General features: G+C 40.9%; 1 pseudogene; it reads right to left on the reverse strand.

Annotated features, from left to right (window-relative positions):
- Window positions 1-1,457: 1,457 nt before the first annotated feature.
- On the reverse strand, window positions 1,458-2,393 carry LOC101573677 (annotated as a pseudogene).
- Between the last annotated feature and the right edge of the window lie 8,169 nt (window positions 2,394-10,562).

Consider the following 10,562-nt stretch of genomic DNA (forward strand, 5'->3'; position numbering starts at 1 on the left):
GTATGTTTAGCATTATTATTATCTTATAATATGGTTAACAGGATCATTGAACATAGCTCTGGAAATTCACTTTGGATTGCTCAGGCAATCAAACAGTGTCTGGTATTTTCTATTTTCTGGATGGAGGGGCTTTAGCCAAACACACATTCTCTTAAAATTGCATGCAGGTTCCTTTTAGTCACAGCTGGGACTATGATTCCCCATGGTCTTCAGGTTTAAAAGTGCCTGACTGCTATTATTCTTAGACAGTGACTGAGTGACAAATTGATATAGGGATAACCTCCAAATAACCCAAATAATACAATGGAGGTATGATAACTCCTAATCTGCTAGATTATTGATGCCATAGATTGTAGGTTTGCCAATACCTTTGATACTCCTACTCTGTAACCAGGCAAGTCTCTGTGTGTGTCTTTATAGCTGTCCAGGGGTAGCTAGGATCACGAGTTGGTTTCACAGGACCAATGAGTGCTGCAATGGACTTTCCATTTATTTCTAGGGGGATTATACCAGTCTGTTTTAAACTAGTCTTTAACCTATAAAGTTATGGTGTGTATACACTGCTCAGGGGATGTCCATCCCATGTATTCAATAGAGTTAGGCTAATGAGAATGTGAGGGCTTCGTACATAAATGGGCCTTTCTATTCAGCTGTCCTATAATGGGGGTTAACAATATATGATTATCCCATATCTGAAAATAATCATGGTGGGCCTCAGGATAGGACCCTTACTCTTACCTAACAGGGGTTTTCATTAATGCCTGTAGAGAGGTTTCAGTGACATTCTTAGAAAAAAAATTGATTATCTGTAGGCTCATTAAAACACATAATTTATAGACTTCGCAGTTATCTTGTTATGGTGGGCTAAACAAAGAGCTAGCCACTGAACATTTTTGCAACTCATCAATAAAGTGTTCTAGATCAATCCAATCATCTCCTTGAAGTAGGGATACCACTAAGGAAGCCCTGATGTACTGGACAAGGGAACCAGGTCACATACCCAGCAAGATCTTTGCTATAAGAAAAGAATATTCTTTTCTAACAATAGAGGAACTATTGTTCAGTTAAGAGGATTGTTCTTTTGGCAGAGCTCATATCTTAATGATCTGTTGTACTGTTTGAGAAAGTCCCATTTATATGAATAATTTTGAGACCATCTGCTTGTCTTTCACTAAGGAAAAGGTTTTTTTTTTTGCTGGGTAGAGTGGGATTTATTGATGGTGTGCAGTGTCAGCAAGCCAGAGCTCCCAAGGCCCCTCCCCTTCTAGGGGGCCTGGGATGGAGGCTGTGAGGGGAGATTCTCAGTGTTGGGGCTGAGTAGGGCAGTGACTTCTATGGCATAGCCTCTCTGTCCCTCTGGTCTCACTGGGCTGTGGTGCAGGGACCACCTACTCCTTGGAGGCCATGTGGACCATGAGGTCCCCCACCCAGTTGCTGTAGCTGAACTCATTGTCATACTAGGAAATGAGATTGACGATGTGGCCATTTAAGGTGATACCAGTCCCTGCATCGAGGGTGGAAGAGTGGGTGTCAATGTTGAAGTCACAACCTGGTCCTCAGTGTAGCCCAGGATGCCTTTGAGGGGGCATCTGATGTCTGCTTCACTACCTTCCTGATGTCATTGTATTTAGCCACTTTCTCCAGGTGGCAGGTGAGATCTACCACTGACACATTGGGAGTGGGCTCATGGAAGGCCATGCCTGTGATCTTCCCATTCAGCTCTGGGATGACTTTGCTCATGACCTTGGCAGTGCCAGTGGATGCAGGGATGGTGTTCTGGGCACCCCCATGGTCATCATGCCACAGATTCCCAGAGTGGTCATCCACAGTCTTCTGGGTGGCAATGATGGTGTGGACTGTGGTCATGAGTCCCTCCACAATTCCAAAGTTGTCATGGATGACCTTGGCCAGTGGAGCTAAGCAGTTGAAAGTACAGGAAGAGTTGCTGACAATCTTGAGGGAGCTGTCATACTTCTCATGATTCATACCCATCACCCATCATTTGTGAAAGCATGGGGCATCGACAGAAGGGGCAGAGATGATGACCCTTTTGGCAGCACCTTCAGGTGAGCCCCGGCTTTCTCCATGGTGGTGAAGACACTAGTACACTCCGCCACATACTCAGCACAAGCATCGCCCCACTTGATGCTGATGGGATCTCACTCCTGGAAGATGGTGATGGCCTTTCTGTTGATGACGAGCTTACTGTTCTCAGCCTTGACAGTGTCATGGAAATTGCCATGGGTGGAATCGTACTGGAACATGCAGACCATGTAGTTGAGGTCAATGAAGGGGTCATTGATGGCCTCAACATCTACCTTGCCAGAGTTAAAAGCAGCCCTTGTGACCAGGCGTCCAATACGGCCAAATCTGTTCACTCCGACCTTCACCATCTTGTCTGGATCACTGCTGGCTGCACGGGAGAAACTGCTGTTGGCAGGTGTGGGTGAGCAGAGAGCCAAGGGAAAAGTTTGATGGAAAGACTTAATAATTTTCCATTGCCTAGCAGCATGAAAGAACAATTCATCATCATCTGAATGTCAATGTCCTAGTGGAAGGAGCCTACACCCTTCCATTCAATTACTGACTGAGAGTATTTGGTTCAAATATGATCTAGATGAAGGAACCCTTCCCAGATCAGGGGGACCTGCTGGGAGTGTCTCAAGTAGCATCTTCTGCTGCTGGATCATCTGGTTGATTGCCTTGAGCTACTTTGTCAACTCCAGTTTGTGCCTTCTACAATGAATAACTGCCTCTTTGGAGGGCATAGAGCCAACTGATAAAGAGTTCATTTGTTTCCTTGTGATCCTACCATAAGAGATTCATCGGATGTCCAATAACTTCTTCCTTTCCATATGGCTGAGTGGGCAGGCAACACTTGGAAGCATACTTTGAATCAGTATAAACAGTGTCTTTTTGTCCTTCATGGAGTTGTAAAGTCCTTATCAGAGCTGTGGGTTCTGCTAACTGAGCGCTAGTCCCAGGTGCAAGTGAGGAACTTTCAAGTGTCTCATGTAGGATCATTACTGGTCTGCCTCTCTTCTCCCATTGTTTCCATGAAGGAGCTGCTGTTACAGAGAAGGGTCAAGTCAGGGTCAGGAAGAGTGTGTCTAACAAACCTTCTCTGTTTATATAAGTATGGAAAATTACCTGTCTTTCAGCCTCAACTTCCTCCTTTTCTGGTAAAAAGGTGACAGAGTTTAAGGAGGAACATATTTTTACTTGAATACCTAGTGCTTGTAGAAGTAAAGCTTGGTATTTAAGAAGTCTGTTATCTGATAGTCATAGGCTCCCTTTGGAAGGAAGAAGTCCTGTCACATTGTAAGGTGAATATACAGGGAGATCTTTGTAGTCAAAGATACCTGGATGCCTCCAGTATCAGGAGTGCCCCTGGGGCCACAGCTGTAAGGAACACAGGCCATCCATTTGGTACAATTTATAATTGATGACTCTGATGCCCTAGATGCTCTTGAGCACTCCCCAAACCGTGCTCCACCTTTCATCAACATATAGATTGAAACAGTGTTCTGCCAGTTGCCTCTGTTCCAGGGCTTTTACAAGGGTTTGTTTAAGCTTCTGGAACGGAGTTTGGGATCCAGGTTCTCAGGTTAAAATATGGGTATCTGCTTTTTGAGCTTCCTCTATAAGTTCATAGAGGGGCTGTGCAATCTCACCACATCCACCCTGCTATCTGAAGGGACAAAAGCCTGCAATTTCGATGAATCCCTATAGCTATTTTAGGGTCTTGGGCTGTTGAAAGGAAAGTGTTGGTTGAACTCTCTTTCTCTAGTTTTCAGGCTCCCTTAGATATGATAAGGACCAAATATTTTACGCTAAGCCTGCAAAATTGTGTTTTAGACCTAGTGACCTTATGTCTTAGTCTGCTAAGAAATCCAGCAGAACACAAGTGCCTGGTCTGGAGAGTTTATGTGAGGGGGCACGTAGCTGTATGTCATCTACCCACTGCGAGACACAGCAAGTGGCAGGAGAGCGCTTGTCCAGAAATGTGAGGGCTGTCTCTGAATCCTTGAGGAAGTATAGTCCACACTGGCTACAAGGCCTGATCGTGAGGATTTTCAAAGGCAAAGAGAAACTGAGAACAATCATGTAAAGGAATATAAAAGAAGGAGTCCTTTAAATCTAACACTGAAAACCAGCTGGCATCCTCTGGGGTCTGACCTAGCAGAGTGTACGAGCTAGGTACACTCGAAAGATTGGCACTACTGCTGCATTTACCAGTCTGAGACCCTTTACCAATCTACATTAGGTGTTTAAACTCCCAAGATTGGAGTGTTGCTCAGGGTGTTACAGGATTTGCGTAAACCTTGTGCCCTTAAATTATCGATTATAGGTAATAATCCTTTCTTAACTTCAGGCCTTAGAGAGTGTTGCCTCTTGTAAGGAAAAATGGTAGAATCTTTGAGATATATTTGCACCAGAGCAGCTCTTATTGCTGTTCTTATTCTATCTTTAATTGCCTACTTCTGTCTCCATGAGGGGAAGGTAGTACACCTGACTTGGTACATATATATTACAATATTGGAGTAAGATAAAGTATCTCTCCCCAGGAGGGAAACTAGACTTTTAGGCCTAATTAAAAAAAGGCTTATGTAAAAAGAAAGCTATCCCAGTTACAGCCTAAGAGTCGTGACAAATAGTGTGCCACCTCCTCTCAGTGACTCCTTTCACTGAGATATGATGCCTAGAAGGAGGGCTAGGGCCGAAGAGAAAGACTGAGAGGCCTGGGCTAGTTCCCAGCTGGTTCCTTTTCCCTCTACATCATGATTACTTGGGAGCTCCCCCATGGAGAGGACAGCTTGACCAGACAGAAGGAAGAGAGTCCCCTGGGGTCCTTTAGTCCTGCTGGACCAGCTGGTAAGATATGTCTGAGGTCTGAGACTTTCACCTCAGAGGACAGTCCAACTTCCCATGGTCACCTTTGTAATCCAGGCATGGCTCAGTGGCCTTTCATTTCAGGGGTCTTTCATTGCAGCCTCTTCTAAGGTGTCCTGGCTTTCCACAGCAGTTGCAGGTGAGTTTAGTCAGTGAGCTCTTCTTGAAACCTGAAAACCAGACTTAGTCTATTCCTTTTAAGGTCAGCAACTTTCTTTTGATCTCTTTGGGTTTTTTTTGCCACAGTTTCCTTCTGGCTTCAATTATAAAATACTGAGAAGGCAATTTTCACTAAATTATCAGGTGAACTATCTGGAGCAAAAGCCATCTTTTCTGGCTTTTTCCTGATATCTAAAGCAGATTGCATAATAAACTTGTCTTTAAGAATAATCTGTTCTTCCACTGAATCAGGACCCAGGGATGTGTTTCATTAATGCTTCTTATAAAACATCTAAGAAGGCAGAGGGTTTCTCAGCCTTCTAATAAGAAATAGTTGACAATTTAAAATAAGTGAAGTTCTTAGTTCTTGTCTTAGTAGGGCCTCAGAATACATGTTTGAAAGTGTCTCCTATTCTCATCTCCTGTTTGGTTGGTAGGTCAGTAGGAATCTTGGGGAGGGAGGGACTGCTTGAACCCCAACTTGGGCTGGCAGTTCCTCTGGTTACCCATCTTTTATGATTCTAAAATTAACAATATGATATTCATCCTCAAAAGTAGCTTTTCATGCTACTTATCTGTCATTACAAGTCAATTATTGATTTAAGAATAACATGATACCTTTCCAGTCTAGTTTGTAGGTCTGACTAAGTCCTCCAAAGACCTCAATTTATTTGTTAGAGTCATCTGAAAACTTCTCTAGATTTTGTTTGATCTGTTTTAGGTCACTGGGAGAAAAGGACACATGAACATGGATAGTCCTTTAATTCACCATTTGCTTCTTGTAAGTGATACTATCCTTGAGGAATCTGAACATAATTAGCTGAGGATGGATACAGCCAATAGAGGCTTCAGTTATGGCTGTTCTAGAAGCCTCACCTTCAGGACCTAAAGGGCAGGAAGGGGACACCTCAGACTCAGTGACATTGGATGAGACTTTGATTAAAGTTGCCTTGGGAACTAGTCCTTGGGCTCTGTAAAAACATTTGATTAAGGTTGTCTCAGAAACCACAACCTCAAGGTCCAAAGGATAAGACAAATTAGCCTCAGTCTCAGTGAAGTGATACCTTAAGGGCCAAAGGCATCTTCTTTTCTTATTGCTTATATTTACATTTTGAACATGAAAGGATTATTTCTTAACACAAAGAAAGTCTGAACATAAGGAAATTCTGATGATTTTCTCTTGATTACAGTATGATTCTAGTTGTAAAATAGCACCATAATCAATATTTCCTCTTTGTCCCATTTTCGGCTCTAGGGGGCAGACAGGCCATGTGTGGGTGCAGAAAAATATTAAACTTCTCTTTCTCAATATATGAGGGTTAAACGGTTTTCAGTGTTTAAGAATACATTCCAAAGGAGTGAGAGGTTATGATGTTGGATCTCTCATCTAAAATACAAGAGAAAGAATAGGCATCCCTTTAATTTCCACTTGATTTCTGCATTCCCAACATGTCCCACAAGGTGACACATTCCAGAGCTGGTGGCTGCCTTCTGGAGAATTCCGAGAAGGTAAGATGGGTTGGCCAAGCCACCTTTTATGGGCTCGATGTCCTGTCTTCCCCAGAAACTCACCCTTCTAATTCTGGCAGGGTCTCTAAAGCAAACATCACAATTGATTCCAGCCATAACAATCATGCTTAAAGAAAAAAACATTGCTAGCAAAACAATCAAAATAATCAAGAGATCTAAACCATTGCTTTCTAATTCTTTTAAACAAAATGAGGGTGAATTGAAAGTGACTGGAGCATCTCCAGCCTACAAAAAAGAGCACCTCTAGAGACCATTAGGTTATCTACCCGAGGCAATAGTCTTTCCTGGCAAGACAAGCCTATTTATTTAAAGTGTACTCTAAAGTCCTGTGTCTTGGAAACTCACAGGTTAAGCTCATCCCCATCACCTAGCATCCACAATCACATGCTCATAAAAGCACATTTTTTACATGCACATGCAAAGAAGAGAAAGCCTGACTAAAATCCACCTTTTGCCTCAGTTAGCGTATACAAGGCAGAAGTATGGATCATTAGCTGTTCTCTGTGAAGTTGTAAACAGTTGTAAGCTGTCTCAGCTTGACCTCCTGCAGGAGGGTGGTCTAACAACAAGGTAGTTTAAAGTTCATGTCCAGCATGTTGGAGAAAAATTGAGGAGGGGTCCAATTTAGTATGAAAGTGAGAAAAACATGAAAGAAAAGAATAAATTTTCTGCTGATTACCCGGTTGAGTTGTCAGGACTTAGATTCCACTGAGGGATATTTGGGTATCCACCAGGATACCAAGCCACGTCCTGGCCTTGACCCTTCACTTGTTCTCTCAGCTTTCACACAAACATAGTTTGGTCTCCAGAAAGAAATTCAGATGCCTGTCTGGTCAATATTCCATTGGTCATTGGCTTCAATGGGGACTTACCAGAGAGGTTCTGTGGAATCAATTCTCTGCTTTGAGTGGCAGCAGCTCTAAGAGCATTTAACCAGCTGGTAGAGTGATCACTATTTACTGAAGTTCTGTAAAGGACAAACAAAAGCCTGAGCTAAATATAGACTAGCTTTCATTAAAAGACTCATTTTACAGTATTTTATATCAAAGTCCAGTACGTTGTGTTCTAACACTCCTTTTTTTCTTGTGCTGCTTGAACAAACCACAATAGTCAAACAGGCCCAACAAGGAATTCTATTAAATTCAGCAAATACGTCCAAATACAGCATACATAAAACAGGAACAAGAATGTCCCACCAAAGAGACATCAAAATCTTTCCATGATCTCGTTTTAAATTTATCATCATTTTAACAAAAGACAATACATCATAAGCAATTCACAATGACAAGGTATAAAATTTAAAGTATAAATAATTGACAAAGACAAGGCATAAATTCAAGGAAAAATTCAAGGAAAAAAATTCAAGGAAAAATTCAATTTAGTATGAAAGTGAGAAAAACATGAAAGAAAAGAGTAAATTTTCTGCTGATTACCCAGTTGAGTTGGTAATTGATAGGTAATTGATAAAAATAAGGATGACAATTTTTAATTACTTAAACTGGTCACAATCCAGACCCTATAAAACAAATACAAATTCTTACCTCCACCCAATTATCTCACGGAGGCCTCCAAAATTATATAGGGATAAAACAGGAGATCTAAATAATACAAGTAATATAAAAGAAATGTTATAACTCCTAACCTGCTATATATCCAATACACCAAGCTTCCACAACAGAGATTAAGAGCAGGAAATATTTATTGAGGAAAAGAAACTTCTGCCTAAGCAAGACAGAAGAAGTCCCAAGTGAGTTGCCAGCAGCTTCACTTCCCAAGAAGTTTTGCACAGCAAAATTACTAGGCAGGAATAAGGTGGGAAAACACTATGGCCAACTAATAAGATTACAATTAAAGTTGCTTAGCTAATGTTGATCAAATGGAGAAGCAAATCTTGTGCTAAGTGTTCATTGACTGAAAAGGACTTTTCCAGAAAGGGATGGGTAGAGGTTCCTCTTGGATCCCACCCAGGTGGTGATGTCTACTAGAATACCAACCATTGTTAGGTAAGATGTGCAAGTGCAGTCATTCCAACTTCTGTCTTGAGGTCTAGTTTTCAAGGCATTCCACCTCCACCCACGGTTGTGTTGTACTCTCCTCTGTACTCAGTCCCTCAAGGGCCCAACCCAGCTCTGTTTAACTGCCCATAATATTTCTGAATAGCCTAGCTCACTATAATAATACTGAGAGAGCTGCTTTCTCTTACTTGTTCTAGGAAAAGAAGTTGAGGTTGGGGCAGGCTCCACGGCAATCAGACCTACTCTAGACACAGGCCTGGACAGGAGTCTCTGTGGACTGGTGGAGAACCAGGCACTCTGCTTCTTTTCTTTGCTTGCTAACCCATAGCCTGTGGAGCCTTCTCCTCTGTTTCAAAAAAGCCTATTGCCTTACCCATACACACTGGGGAATATGTTCTAAAATCTGGCTTATAGTGACTGAAGGGTTAGGGTTCCCTGAGGGATCTACTTGGTATAATAGTGTTTTTTGCTTGTTTGTTTTTAATGTATTTGGTACAGGGTCTCAGTACATAGCTCAGACTCATAGTGATCCTCCTGTTATCAGGCTCCCCAGGGTTGGGATTACAGGCATGCACCCCCACACCTAATCTTGGTGGCCAGCTCAGCATGCCCAGGATGCAGGGTCAGGATGGCATATGGGGTGAGGGATCAAACCCCAGTCCCTGTGCTTGCCTAGGCAGGCACTTAGTCTGCTGAGGTATCTCTCTGGCCCTCACTTGGCATAATAGTAATCAATGAAAGTAATTGCCTTTAACTTTGTAATGGCATTACAAAGAGTTCACAATAGTTGGAAAAATACAAAGCATTTAGGACTCTAAAATTTTGTATTTGATATGAAATAAAAGTTTTTAAAACACAAAAATACTTTTATTTTTTCCCACTTAATGGTATTCAAGGCATAAGGTAAAACAGAAGGCCAACAGAAATTTTAATAGAGAATATTGTACTTAGTTAGCAGAACACCTAAAGTCATAAACATTTTCTAAATAAACTAAAAATAAAATAAAGACTTAATTATAACTGGAGTTTCTGAGTGTTCTTACTAAAAATGTAATTAGAGTAATTAAGCTTTTTAAAGGTATGCAATGCAAAAATATTCTACATAAAAGTAGTTTTGTTTATCCCTCTAGCAAAATGCATTCTAAAAGTACATTCTCTCTAGCTATAAAAGGCACATGAAAGAAGTGCTCCAACGATTTCTCACTAGCTCTTCCTAACATTTCAGTAGAAACCTAAGCTATCACGAGCCAAGAGGCAAGGCTTGGTAACTTGCATTTACCCTTCTCTGAGCCAGATTGAGTGGTATGTTGAGCTTGGATTGTTACGCCTACAAATATTAAACTTTATTACTTACTTCATGCAAATTATATTGCTGATTTATAAAAAAGTATTTATCTATATAGTTTTCACATTGACACTGCACATTATTTTCTTATCATGTACCGTAATTTTTAGTTAACATCCAGTATTGCAGTCATGTTATAATAATAATAATAATAATAATAATAATAATATTGATAATGACTTCTTCCTAGCTTCTATCTATCCCCTTATTTAGATTGTGTAAACTACTTAGATTTGGAGAGCTACCAGAACAAATATATTTCCTATTTCTTTTCTGCAGATTGATCCATGTGGGTTTTTCTTTCTTCCTGTGCTAATGGCAAAAATGTAAAATTTCACATAAGATCATCCACCCTTAAGTGGTAAAGTTTCTGTAAATAATGATGACTTGATTGTATTTTAAATATTTTCTATGAAGGATTTTGTTTTTACTAACTTTATGTGTGCTCTCTCCCAGTGGCTATAAAGTGCACTTTATTTTAAAGTAAACTTCTTGGGCCAAGGAGATAGTTCAGTAGCATAAGCACTTGCCTAGCAAGTGCAAGGTCCTGAGTTCAATCCCTGGTACTGCAAATAATAATAATAATAATGATGATGATAACAATAATAATAATATAAAGT

This window comes from Octodon degus, unplaced genomic scaffold (genome assembly GCF_000260255.1).
Source record: "Octodon degus isolate 3935 unplaced genomic scaffold, OctDeg1.0 scaffold00170, whole genome shotgun sequence".
Lineage (NCBI taxonomy): Eukaryota > Metazoa > Chordata > Mammalia > Rodentia > Octodontidae > Octodon > Octodon degus.